At 40.3% G+C, this 14,542-nt stretch overlaps 1 long non-coding RNA gene across 5 annotated transcripts in view; it reads right to left on the bottom strand.

Annotated features, from left to right (window-relative positions):
- LOC110398660 overlaps positions 1-14,542 on the bottom strand; it is a 118,221-nt gene that overhangs the window by 17,810 nt on the left and 85,869 nt on the right. For 4 of the 5 annotated variants that reach the window (XR_002438530.1, XR_002438528.1, XR_002438527.1 and 1 more), the window contains 3 exons: positions 10,549-10,656; positions 9,581-9,695; positions 409-603 (listed from right to left, as the gene is read on the bottom strand). This is a non-coding gene — a long non-coding RNA (uncharacterized LOC110398660). The remainder of the gene's footprint in view (positions 1-408; positions 604-9,580; positions 9,696-10,548; positions 10,657-14,542) is intronic. The other variant, XR_002438529.1, reaches the window with a different exon arrangement.

Raw genomic sequence — 14,542 nt, 5'->3', positions numbered from 1 at the left:
CCTTCAAATGGTCACATTTCCAATAATGCACTCAGTAGCTCTCCAGAACAAAAGAAGATGAAGCCACAAAGCTTTCCCACAAATGACCATCAACGTATCCGTGCTATTCCATCAGATATCAATACAAAGGATTTATGAACAAATTCTGTTTGAACTGATCTCCTCCTTGCCTTGATTCAGTCAGGTAAAAGCAGAGAGGCAGTTACATTTGCTCACTGTTGCAAAGTCTTGTATCTTTCTCTTTAAAAATCAAACCTTAAACATCAGAGATGCTCAGTCAGCTACTGAAAAACACTGCTCTGACCTATGTCTACCACTTGCAGACACTAATAATCAGCATGAACATAAATGAAAACACTTAACAAGGTGAAAAATACTGTTCTGAGATCCCTGCACAAGGTTCATTACCTTATAATCACTACAGCTACTGAGACTTTCAGATCCTTATGCAACTGTGCAGCTGGTGGAGAATGGATGGCAATGTCATGCTCAGCTGATTCCTGGTGATTAGTCCCTTGCAGTGGTCCTGTGGCTTCCTCAGCAGCAGCCTGTTTCCTCCACCTGTCCTGCCACAGTATTCTAGGAGACGTTCCCAGTTACAGACTGAGGAAGGAATGAGAAGCTTTTCAGGAAATCAAAGGAACATTTGGCACTGTCCTGATTCAGAAGGTGGAAAAGAAATTTACAATTAGGATGGCAGTCAGACAACTCCAAACTACAAGTTAAAACTGAGGAAAAATAAAATTTCAGGTGAAAATATCCACTGTAGATATGCATTCCCACCCCCCAGCTCTTTCTGAGTAGCTTATCTTAGTACCATAACATAACGACCAGAATGACAGATTACACACAGCTCAGGGCCCAAACACTTGTGGTTCAGCTGCTGATGGCAATCCCTGCTTCCCAACTACTGGCAAGCACTGGCAGTAATAGCTACACCAAACACTTTTCTGAAAATAGCTTTGCCAGTTTCTGCAGTTTTCACAAGCAGATGAGAGAAGCGCAAGGAAGAAGAGACGCAGGCTGCCTGGTCACAGCTAAGGAGTGGCTCCACCAGTGAACCACCCAACTGCTGCACACATTGGAGAATACTTCTCCCTGTCAGAAGTTTTCATCACTCAATCACTTTCTGATCTTGTTTTGCTTTAAAAATTGAGTTATTTCCCATTGGAAACAAGAAAATTAATGAACACAGCACAATCAAGTTGGGATCCTTCTAGCTTAACCACAAAGCTATTCTTAATAAACAGACTCCTTTCTCATCACTGACTCAGGGAGGGGCTTTGGCATGGCTCTTGGTAGTGAGAACCTCATGGGTGCCTTGGAAAGCCTTTTCTTCCTGTACTGGTCCTATGGCAGCATCACAAGTTACTTTTTCATACTGAGATGAGTATTATTGTGTACTGATGTGGCCTGAGTCCCTGCAAAAGGAAGAAGCTAAGCTAGCTTCCAACCCTGGGGGACAGATCACAGTAACACATGAGACAAGGGAGACTAGATCCTTGTCTGCTCTTGAAGCAGAAGGAATTGTCTACCTCTTGCACTCAGTGTGCCCCTATGAACCAGATACAAGGCTCTGGGGCTGGAAAAAGGAGCGGGCGTGGGTAACTGTCAAGACCCAGGAAGGACAACCACATTAAGCTGGTTCACCAACCACCTGATTTAGAACCAGTGTCTTTCAGTATTTAAAGAGAGCTTCTAAACAGGAGAGAGACTCACTTTCTACACAGCCTGATAGTGATAGGACAAGGGGGAATGGTTTTAAACTAAAAGAGGGGAGATTTAGGTTAGATGTTAGAAGAAAATTCTTTACTCAGAAAGTAAGGAGTCACTGGCACAGGCTGCCCAGAGAAGCAGTAGATGCATCATTCCTAGAGGTGTTCAGGACCAGGCAAAAGAGAAGGTGCGTGGGTATCTTATTAATGTGTATTAGTGTCAATAAATTACAAGAAGGTCTCTTCCAACCCAAGCCATTCTATGATCCTATCGATCTATGAATAGCCAACTGCAGATAACACTGATCTCTGAAATTAGTAACAAGCCTCTATTGCTAAATTTAGGAACAGAGATTCTTATTACTGTAACATACTTTGTCAATAACCCTGAGAAGGGATGTATTTTTAGCTGTGCGTTTCAGGCAACTCGATTTAAAACAAAATTGCCAAACACACATACTAATACTTAATCAATGAACAAAATTTGTGATACAATAGTGTCCTGCATTTGAAGTTTACAGGAAAACACATTTTGACTTAGTCAGTCCAGAGGTGTAAAAGGGAATTCAAGAAAAAGATCTGCTGCATATGAACATATATTCTTCTGTCACTAGCGTTTAAAGATGAAGACTGTAGTAAGTACACAAAACCTAACATCCAAAGAATCTGCTTCAAAAGTCTAGTTGTGCATAGTAACAGTTCATCCCATCAGCAGCACTTTAATTCCAACATTTTTTTCTTATTCACAAAATGACATATTCGTTCAAGTTGCATTCCAGTTCTGATCATATCTAATCTGGAAGTATATTAGAAACAATTTTGGATTGTGCTTCTGAAGTTCCTGTTACTTCTGGTAATAAATCTCACTGTCCTTGTCTTTACTATCATGTCCACACGTAGCAAATGAATACAGATTGTTCAGAGATTTGCCATTCCTGAGCCTTTCTCCCTGCTAACTTCTCAGTTCTCCTATTTGCTGTACACACTGCTATGAGCCCTTCTGGACAGGCGGGGCCGTGAGGACCAAGCCAGGAGCAGCTGAATGAGGGAGAAGCACTACAGCTCACCCAGCTGGTGCCCACCTCCAGCACAGGCAGCTCTCACCTCTGAAGAGATACTATCCCAATGGTCCTGTCTCCTATCTAGGGGTAATGGAAATCCTCCAAGCAAAAGAAATTATACATTTGTTACCTTGAAAACAAACTTAATAGTGTAACATGCTAATACCAGGACTTTTGACATCATCACCACCACCACCTCAACACATCCATGACTTCATTAAGATTGCAGCCTCTTGTTTGGGAACCAGTCTACTTGAGATGAGGGACCTGCTTGGCATGTGTTGGTGTTTGGAGGAGAGGAGCAGAGTCATGGGATCTCTCTTGAGCCATTCCCTAGGCTACCTCTATCCAAACATCAGAGTTTCTGGCTCCCACAAGGCCCCTTATCACAGGTACCCTGACTCCACCTAATTTTGCTATCCTGCCTTGCATTCATCCAGTCCTCCTTGGTGACATCAGAAATTTGCTGTCAATCTCTTTTCACTTGCTGGTTCTCTTCAGGGTACAGTGTGCTGTCAGCCTTAGCTATGTATACTGTTCAGCGTACTCGAATGATTTGGAAAAATGAGTGGATAATGATAAAGCTTCAAAGCTATCTGTGATATTCAAGATAAAGGCCAAATGTTGCAAAACGACCTTCCAAGACTGAAGAAAAGTAAGAAAAAAAAATCAGAAACTAGATTTCATAAAAGGAAATGTGAAGTCATATACATGGCAAAAAACAATCCTAACTTCACACACATGTTCAAGTATCACATCACCTTTCAGTACCTTTAAGTAATAAGATTAAATTAGCAAAGGCAAACTTAAAACCAAACAAACCTTCCACATTTCCTCTCCCTACTGTCAAGTAAGGAATTCCCTTCTCCAGGACACTGCAGATGCCATAAAGCTTACAGGGAGTCATAACTAACATATAAACAGAAAAACAACATAAAGTGGATTATAAAACACAGAAATACCACTTCCAGATCCAGAAAGAAACCACAGAGTGAGGCGCACCTTGGTCCAACCTCTTACAACCGCTTATATCTTTTCCCCCAGTAACCCTGCTGAACAAACCCAACACTCATCCTCACTCTTGCCTCCTGTACTTCTTCCCCACTACATTTCCCAGTTAAAGCCACACTGGTACATATAGAGCAGGAATTATTTGCAAACCCTAACCAATAAAAAACATTAACTGCAGAAGGCTCTTCTGCAGCCCCTCCCTGCTCTTCGTACGAGGTTTTGAAAAGGGTCTGTACAGCCACCTTTCCTATTTTGCTTACTTACACAAAGAATGTACAGCAATCTTTCATTTTCATTTCTCAATTATCTATTTTCTGCAGCCTATAAATGACTACATTAAGACATATTCAGCCAAGAACATCTAGCTAATGCATGGATTCAAGTTTTAAAATTGGCACTGCTTTAAATGTTATTTCACAAGTACTGTTCAGCCAGCAGAGCCATACAAAAAGAGCAGGCTTACCCTTTTCTTGATGATGCAGATATAATTTAAAGAAAATAATTTGAACACTTAAAAATAATTAGGAACAGTGAAGCTGAGGTGTCTGCTTGAATGCAAAGACTCCATTTCTAAACTGCTCTTAAAAGCTTCCTTTAACTGTAGAGGCCCTTCAAACAATTTGTTAAAGAGACTACATATTAATTTTGAGAGAGTTGTTACTGACTCATGTTAAATGCAGAAGCAAAGTTGTTTCTTAATATTAGGTTTCGTCCTTTTCCTAGATGGTAAGCAAGTCCTGGTCCTGTACTAAACGACTCTTCAATATACCTTCCTGCTGCTGAGTTCCAGGATTCCCAAGGACACAGTCATTCCAGTAAAAGGAAACTCTTCTGCTTCAGTTTTGCAGAGATCAGCAGCTTGACTGTTCTCACTGCCCACCATCCGACTGGTTGGTTACTGCCTTCAGGTGAGTTAATGTTCACCTGTTTGCTAAGAATGAGCTTGTCTCTGACCCTTGTATCGAGTCTTGTCCAACAAGCACTAACAAGCGCTGCCTAATCTGAGGAAACAAATACAGCCTAACCTTTTATGAGTTTGATTGCAGTGTTGCCTCCTGGGGTCACCAGCCTCTTTACTCAAGGGTAAAACAGTAATTGGAGAATTGCTGGAAAAAATTACCTTCCTTAGATATTTTTGTAAGTGTATAGAATTCTGAGTACTGATGGTAACCTGTATGAGTGCAGTACAACTCCTCTGGAATCACACCATTCTGTAGCAGCGTGGCATGGCACCCCAGAAAGCTCCCCTTTTCTCTTTTGGAGAAAGACAAGGAACAGATTTCATCAGTTCCCCTTTCTGGAATGAATTTGTGCCCCTAAAGCTTTTTCAGTGCTGCTGAGTGGGTCAGTCTGGGGGTAATGTCTCTTCTCTCAGCTATCAGGAGTGGTGTGATGTTGAGATTGAGAAACTGTATACTCAAATGAAGGAAATGCAATGCTTGGTTCATTAATAACATGAATAGTGAAGAGAGAATAGGGTACAGTGGAGTTAGAACTCAGAATATTGCAAAGGCCTCATCAGAAACATGGAACACAGTATGTTTCAGTAGATGTTATACAGACTGTGGCAGCTGAAGGAGTGAGGGGATGAAGTTAGGGCAGAGATCTGCAATGTCGCTGCTGCTGAGGAGGTGAGTGGGGAGGTGATCTGCCACTGCCTACAGTACAGAGACTGTAAAGATGTCACTGATGCAATAATACGGACGTGTTTGAAACAAGCAAGAAAGAGGTGATTTTTTTGCACATCTCATAATAATAATTGCAGAATGTTGCCACAGGCTATTGTGGAGGCTGGAAATGGATTTAGAAAAGAAACTGACAGGTTCAGGGGAAGAGTTTCTGTCAGTAACAAGAAGCCTGAGGGTCCAGATACAGCTTCTGGAAATCCTTTAGCCACTGATTCCAGGACTGTATCAGGTAAATAAATATTCTATAGCTCTACTTAAGGAAAGAATAAGTAAAAAATTGTGATTAACCACTGAAAGTAGAATACAAGGTTAGATAAATCTGTAGTCCGACTCTGAGCATCTATTCTTACATTTGCTGCGTGATTTGTATTCCTGCCCTGGGTTTTCAGCAGGACAAAGCCTAACTAGCTATGTTTATTTCTGTTAGGTTTGAATTTTCAATGGTATTGCTTAAAATAATGACTGCACAATAATTTAGGTTATCCTATTAAATACATTTTCAATGGTTTCAAAGGTACTTCATGATATTTCTTCCTCTCGAAAGCTGATTGAGCGTAGGAGAATGGGCATCCCTATTCTGTCAATTGCTATGCCTGTCATAAGCTTGTTCTCAATTATTATGCATTGGAAGGGATTATTGTGTTTTACCATGCTAGAGCACTTGGAACATGGTAGGCTTGTCTTATTTGTATCTCAGGTTATTCCTGCATCAGACACAATGGAAATTCAAGGGTTGCGTGCAGAAATATTGTGTTTTCACTGTCTGCACAAACTATTTTATCCATTTCTTGTGCATTTCCTCACCAAAGAGACAGGGCTAACTGCGGGTGATTTCAGATCTGCTAAAAGGGGCTGCTTTAGAAATGGAGTCTTTGCATTCAAGCAGACACCTCAGCTTCACTGTTCCTAATCTCCCAGAATCAGGTAGATGATATTCAAACATGGGCAATTGACAAAACAGTGGACAAGTTTTCTTCCAGCTCCATGACTCTGCAACATAGGGAAAATACAATGAGTGAACCCATCACAGTTCTGGCACTGTACTTAGAGTATTGTTTGGATGAGAACATGTTTCTTGAATAGTCAGCATCTAACACATGGTAAATATAAAATATTAATATCAATACTCTGTGATCAAGTCATGCAAGAAAAGTTCCTGTTATTTGCAAAGAGCTGGTATTTTTTACTGTGCCACTGATTCCTATGGGTTATGCAAAAATATAGATATACAAATTATAGTACATCACACATTAGTAATCAAGTGGTAAACTGGTGTCTTAATAGAAATGTAAACCCATAAAAATGATTGTTCACATTTTACAGTAGATTTTTTTACATCATAAGTCATTGACAGGAAAGCACGGAAAAAGCAAAATGAAAAATTTCACTTGGCTTCCTAGCTCAGCCATGGTTCCTCCGGTGATTGAAACAGAAGGCTGTCATGGCCAGCTAGAATTTTATGGAAAATTGACCCAGCATTATTTCTTCAAGAGCAGGAGCTTCAAAGAAAATAACCAAAGGCATCAAATTCAAGTGTAGTAACTGTCATTTCTCTCCCCTCAAAAAGCACTCAAACAAATAGCAATATTAGCTGCAGCAAGTTTCAGATGCATCCATAATAAGAATATAGAAGATTAATGTTGTTTACATAAGTATAGTAAAAAATTCATCAATGCAAATTGCATGAGGATCATTTTACTAATACAGTCAAACTCTAATATTTACCAGGAGCAATATTGTGGAGCAAATAGCTCCACAACAGCCAGGTGCATCTGCAGGGCAGCTGCTTCACAGAAAAAATACCTGCAGTTTGTGAGTCCTTCTCAATTTAGCATATAAATTCATACAGGGTAAATATGGTAAGTTCCAGTGGCTAGTTTTATCTGCACATGGTAGGTTTCTGCCTTAATTTTGATATATTCATGGACATAAGTAGACAAGCTGAACTAGTCCGACAACAGCTGGAGGAGAATCATACCTACCTTATAGCATATATCTACAAGCTTTGTGTTTTTAAATACAAATGCACTCTTCATTTAGGCTTTGCGCTGCCAAGGACGACACATATAATATTTCCTTCAGTTTATGTGTACGTGTGTAAATACAAAAAGGTGTGACACAATGTGTATCCATTTTATAGCTGACATTGAAGCCATTCTTACAATGCACAATTCAGAAAGATGACTTAAAAACCATCCTGATCCCTAGATGGTGCTATTTACACAGCTAATTCTCAGCACAGCCAGCATGTCAGGACAAAGAGTTTTTCTTTGTTCAAAATTATATAACTTGAATACAGATAGAAATAATGCTTTTCAGTTTATGTATATTTGCCACGTGGCTTGAACCTGAGGCCCATCTCATTTGCTGCCTGTAAGAGGAGCAATACCTTTGGTATTGCAGTGGTGCAAATGAAACCACTGGCGTGACATCCGAAGTGGCTTCCATCCTGGCAGCTTGAGTTTGCTTGCATCTCACCCATAAGGTTTTGGTCAATACCACTGTGTGAGAGCCCAGGGAAATGGCACTGAAGGAAGATGCATTGGAACTGGCTTGCTTTCTGGCTTCCTCCAAGGCTGTGTATAAGTGATTCTGGACAATTCATGAACTCTCCCAGGGCAGAACCCAAAACACACCAGGGTTGGAAGGAGTTCTTCAGTGAGTTTGAAAAGAGTTCTGTAGGGGACCTGCTGGGTTCTTCTCTTTCTCCTTAAGATGGAAATATGCTCATCACTTGCTACACAAATAGGAAAACAGTATTTTTCAGTTTCTCAGATGCTGTAGTGAATAAATAGAATTGTGTAAATAAAACAAATGATTCAACATTTATTGCGCTTTTTGTGAGTCTCTGCCCTTATAAAATGGTGGCTGTACCTGCCTAATTGCTTAAGCACTGGGGTTCCTGTAAATGTAGCATGTGAGCATCTCACAAACATCAGTGTTTCAATGGAACTACCTGTTTGGGTTTCTTTTTTATTTTTTTTATGGCTTCTGAAAGTTATTAGATTGACAGCACAGACTAGTAACTGTCTTACTACAGACAGATGCACTGCACATATCTTTTCCAATACACTTCACATCAGATGCTCCAGGCATGAATTTCTTAAATAGAGAAAAGCAACTGTGATGGTCTGTCGACAAAATTTTAGGTAATGTTGTGATAAACAACTGCCCACTGGAGACTAACTGCCAAGCTGGCAATCTTAATTTTAAAACTAACCATACATAAATTCTTTAAGCCACTGGACTATATAAAGAGGTTTCACAGATCTCCGTTCTGGCCTTTTCTCAGACATCCAATTTGTCTTTGCACACTGGCATTTCCTAAGAATCTAGCCTGACATTTTGAAAACCTTCTGAAGGTTTCCCACTGGAGATGAGAACCCCCACATTCTGCAAACATGTTTGAAAACTTCAGGTTAAGTTTTAAACTTGTCTCAATGTATAAAACTCTTGATGAGAGCCATTTAAAATTTTCTGAAGGAAAAGATGTCATTGTTAAGCCTATGAGGATGCCAAAGGACTGAATTTGAGGAGAGAGAATACCACATTAGAAAGCAGAGGTGAGGATGATCTTTGCAAGGAAGAAAGAGGGAGTCCTTCATGGGAATTATACAGGTTTGCTCCAGAGAAAAGCTTAGAGAGAAGTCACAGATGATCATCCACTCAGTACCACCCTGCTTGTGCAGTGGGTTTGGGAGAAGGGATGAACAGAGGCTAACAAAAACCCTGTTACCTGGTTGGCACATCAAAATCTGATAAAAAAAAAATCCCCAAAAGGGACCAGCTAATTTAAATTTCAGGAGGAAATTAAACGGCACATCTCTGACCCAATGATTAACCCCTAACAAATTTCAATTTCCTGCCACAGAGAGTCAGGGCACTAGGCCTCCTCAAAGGAAAAGGCACTGGAGTTTTAGCAGGGCTAGATGCTTTATGTCTCAGCTTCACTCTTAACAATGGTGGAGCTTTTCTGGCTCTGCGCATCAAAATAAAAACAAACACTGCTCTCACTTACCCAGTCAGCAAGCACCTCACACTGAAAGATTCTCTCTCTCGATGGCCAAAGTCATGGAAAAAAAGATAACAGAGAGTAAGAACTTACCACAGAAGCCTTTGGCAACATTATCAGATGCTGTTGTCAGCTGTCCCAGAGTAAGTCACAGGCTGAAGCCACTTTTACCTGGACATACACACAGCTCACAGCAACTCTAAGCCCTCTGAGAAGAGAAGAACAACACAATGATATTTGCATTCTGAGAGGACTTGTTAAATATTGTGACACCGATTAAAACTCACCAGTAAGAGAGCATCTAAACATAACCAGGTCACTAAGAAGCCCAAATTTTAAATAGAACACTGTATCAGAGAGCCTTCTAGCATGTTATATTGGCAAAGAAGCTGAAAATACAAGAGGGCTATTCCTGATGAAAAGAAGTAACTGATACTTTTCAGTTTGATCCTTTAAGAGCTATTTTAGATGCTGTTCTCCATGTCTTTTGGTGAAATTCTGGACTTTAAAGAAATGCTATGATTATTCATTGCTAAATGACAATGGAATTCCTCCGTAATTGCACATTACATGCATCCACATTAATAGAAGATAATGTCATTAAGGCTGTTACTGTAATGAATAACAAATACAGAACGTGGGTGCAGAGATCATTTTCCTAATCAGAAGTATCAGACCCCAGGAACTTTCAGAGAACAGGGCTATTAAAATGTAAATAGTTTCTTTGAAATTTAAATTACCATTTTCAAAAACAGATGTTCTTCTTGATCATTCCCTGCATAGATTTCCAAAAACTGTACTTGCGACGGCTAACTGAAACTCAACTGGGTATCAGCCTCAGAAACTCTTCTTACTTTAAATGAACAGTCTCATTAGAATACATTGCTACATTCTATCAGCTTGCAAATGGCAATATTAGAGTTGGTCAGTTTTGATGGGGCAGTTTAAAACTGAAAAAGAAGTTAGATTGTAATGCATGCCTACTTCTCTGGACCAGGCCAAACCCACATGCTGTGATGGCTGAAGCTGCACTGGAAAACCAGACAGAATGTCACATGTACCTGATAGCAGAACACATCCCTTTGAAGCCGATGGAGTTGAATGCTGCACAACATCGACATTATTCTTCGTCTCTTCAGCAAGATGCTAGATGTCAAGAAGAAAATTTCCTATTGCCAAAAGAGAGAGTAAGTTCAAGTTAAGGTTACTGTGGTTAGAAAGAAGTTCGAACAGCAAAAATTTCATCGTGTAAGAGTGGGACACATGTAACACAGCTCAGCTGGACAAGCAGGTATACTCAAGCTTAAGAGGCTACAAGATGGGAACACTGCTTGCTATGTTCTCTGTGTACAAACAATTGATGCTAAAAATCCTGGTCAAGGAGCTTTAATTTTATAAAGTGTCTGAAGACCTGCTAAAACCTGGCACACAGATTCTGAAGGCCACACTAGGACATGACTGTGGTTTCATGTTACTTTCAGTTCATTCTGCGTGTTGTTTAGTATAATCTGTTCAGCTATAGACTTCTTTCAAATTTTCCTTCATTAAGCGCTGCCTTTCCTCAGACATTACTAACTACAATGTTCTGAGGCACTCCATCAGGAATGACTGCACTGCTTAGCTTCCTAGTGGAGCTCCCAGTGACCTCTGGTGCAATCAAATTCCTACTTCCTCCTGCAGCACAGACACTTCTGTCCTACGCATCCTGTTTGCTTTACAGGAGAAAGATTGGACACGGGTCCACAAACACCACGTTCTTGTGCCCTAAAAATAACTTGGCCCCCAATCTCCATGGTAACAGATACCACCAGTAAGCCCTAGCAAGTCTTGGTTATTTTTACTGACAAGATGAAGAGGAAAACCATACGGCTTTTATGAAATCTCTCATTACTGCCGGTCTTACAGCTCCTTTAATCCTTAGTTAATGGTATGCAGTAAAGGGTGTTTAAATACCAAGATCCTTCCTGTGCTTTCACATTATAATGCTGGAAATGCAAAGAACAATTTCCTTATATGTTTCTTGCCATTAAAAATTGAAGCACGCATCTAACTTGACTGAATACAGGCTCACTCTACAGTGCAGTATAAAAGTCTCTAACTTGTACTTGAGACCAGCTTGCTGTTCAAGGTGTAATGCCTCATGAAGGTCACTGGGCATAAGACAGACAAAGACAACCCTCCCAAAAAACTCTTTAGATTTTTTTCCTGCTGGTGGTCCCCCCCCCCCCATGGCTGAATCATTCATTCCCTCTGACCCAAACTTGTCATTTCCTTATCTCCTCTGAATGCTTGTCAGCAAAGCAAAGTGAGTTCAGAGGTGAGGCAATACTAACTGCCCCCCAACAAACACAGGAGGCTCCCTGACCCCCCCCCCCCCAAGTAACACCCACCCCTTTCTCACCCATTGGGCAGCAGCTCATCTCTCACGTCAGATGCTATTCCAGCACAATAAAGGTGAGGAGCTTCCACCCACTCAGGCCATGAAGTCTTGGCCAATGTAAGCTGGATATGCTGGAACCACCTGGGTACAGCTCATTGCTTGCTCCTGCAACATTTCCCTTCCGCTGTTTACAGCACACTTCCCTCAGACAGCAGCACAAACGGCATCTGCTACTCAGCTACATATCACCCAGGCAGGACCCCTGCAATATCAGTCTCCTGTGGAGACCCCTCCCCCAGAATGGCCCATGGTAACATTGCTGAGGGCAGGAGAGGGCACAGGATGAATATAGCCATACAACATTTGCCCTCAGAAAGAAATATAACGATCTAAACACTAAAGAGCCATTAATTCCTAATTTTAGATCTCCAGCTCAAGTTTAATAAAGGATCTCAGGCTAGGCTACATAATTTTTATGGCATTCACAGACCTCTGCATAAAGTTATCTTCAGGTGCAGGAACAAATCCTGAGGTAAGAGTCACTGAGAGCAACTATCTGGGGCCTCTCTGGACTTCCCACGAAACTGAGAACCCAAAGATCTTTAAACTTTTGTTAAAGAAAGAAAACTAAAAGGAAAGAAAATTGCCTTTTTTTAAAAAAAAAAAAAAAAAGAGTCACTTCTGCATGAGAAGAATAGCAAAACAAAACAACTCACAAACAATATAAAATGACCTACAAGATTTTATCAGCCTCTAGAAGAGGCCTTTGTCTGTTGCATTTATTCAGGCTATAAATTCCAAAGGGTAAATACTTTTTTTTTTGCCTCCCCCAACATCATAGCAGCTCCCAACAACTAAGTATGGCAGAATCTCTCTTCTTCAGCCTCTCTTGGACCAAATAAAAGCAGCAAGAGAAATAGGCATATCTTCACACTCCCATCTTGACAAAAATACAGTCCTTAGAACCACTTGCTTGATTTTTTTTTTTATGTAACGCTACTCATTTTAATGGCGGTAGAATTCCATCTTAAAAACAACATAAACAAAACCAAAAAACCCACAGAAAGTACTGACTCTTTTCTTTTGCTTCCATGTCAACAAGTAGGCTCTATTGTTTACTTTCTTTTGAAAAAAAAGCTAAAACTCAGCCACCAAGCATACAGCAAGACAGATACATTGATCAATGCCTTCCAGACTGGCAGCTGAGGGAGGGACAGAGATACTGTAAATGCTGATTGAATAAATACTTATTAAAATAAACTTTCTGTGGTAAATTGAAATGCTCGGATGAGGGCTGTCATATTTGCCATAAGTCCATTTCCATGACAAGTAATGCTAGTCTTTCTGATTTAAATTCACTTAATGATAGTCTGCATGGCTTTTAATCTAAGTGCCTCATTTATCATTTTTACGTTATCTGAAGGTGCAGTCAAAAGCAAGAGAAGAGATGCCACTAAAGGAGATATATTGTCCTTTTAATGTATGCTCAGCTTATTAACTTTGATTGGTGTCCTGGTGTGGGTCAGATTCAAAGCAATTTATATTGTAACCTTTTTCCTAACATGCACCAGACCCCTCATTCACTTTATGCTACTTTTTAGAAAATAAAGAATTATTCCTTGGCATGTATTGTTTGTTTTTCTTTTTTTGCGATCCCTTCTTTTGCTATGCTCTCTGGTAAAGAACATAGCAGGATCTGTCAAGGTTGGCACAGTTAAGTGGAAAATATCCTCCTCCTGATGGGACTGCAAGAAGGAGCAGGTATTTATTTCATGAACGTTTAACAGATAGTTTTAGTGGGACTTTCCAGAAGAACCTTGAGAGAAATTGCAAGGAGAAGTCATCAGTTTGGTTACTGGAATTGACTACACTAACCTGCTCGTAAAGGTCTGATGACTTCTGAGCCTGGAACACCTCCCAGACTGATATTTAAACTATCTGGATCATCAGTTCTGCCATCTTTTAGTAACATTGTCCAAATCATTCCATTGAAACCCTTCATCTTCATTTTCAGTGACTTAAGCATGACTTCGTTTGTGCCTGCCTTTCAGGTGAGCACTTTGGCAAGTTGTTTGTGATGGGCATTGTAGTATGGAAGAACATAGGATCATAGAATGATAGAATCACCAAGGTTGGAAAAGACCTCCAAGGTCATCCAGTCCAACCGTCCACCTAACATCCATATTTCCCCATTAAACCATGGCCCTTAGTACCACATGTTTCTCAAACACCTCCAGGAATGGTGACTCAGCCACCTCTCTGAGCACCCCACTCCAGCACCTGATCACATTCAGAGAAGAAATTTAAAGTATTTTTAATTAAATTTCACTTCATGTTCTCCCATGTTAAAAAGTCCCTCCTCACATTTCAAACCAAGAATTGGAAAATGAAAAACAAAACATTGCTGGGAACCAATTTTCAGCTTATTTTTTCACAACATCAGTGAGCACTGTTTCTTAAAATCCCAGAGATGTAGGTGATTGCACCTAAGAGCAAACACAGACACCCGAATAGTTGGTTTATGCCCAAGTAACCACATGTAGCATAAATACTGCAATCATAGAGGCATAGCATCATGTCTCAGTGTTTCTAGGCACTCCAGTTTTAAACATGCAAAGCTTTATTACACAGTTAAGAACAACAGATGCAGTCTTAAACTTGACACGTATATATTC

Source organism: Numida meleagris, chromosome 4 (genome assembly GCF_002078875.1).
Source record: "Numida meleagris isolate 19003 breed g44 Domestic line chromosome 4, NumMel1.0, whole genome shotgun sequence".
Classification (NCBI taxonomy): domain Eukaryota; kingdom Metazoa; phylum Chordata; class Aves; order Galliformes; family Numididae; genus Numida; species Numida meleagris.
The sequence above is the reverse complement of the archived record's forward strand: the minus strand, read 5'-3'. Positions and strand labels throughout refer to the sequence as shown.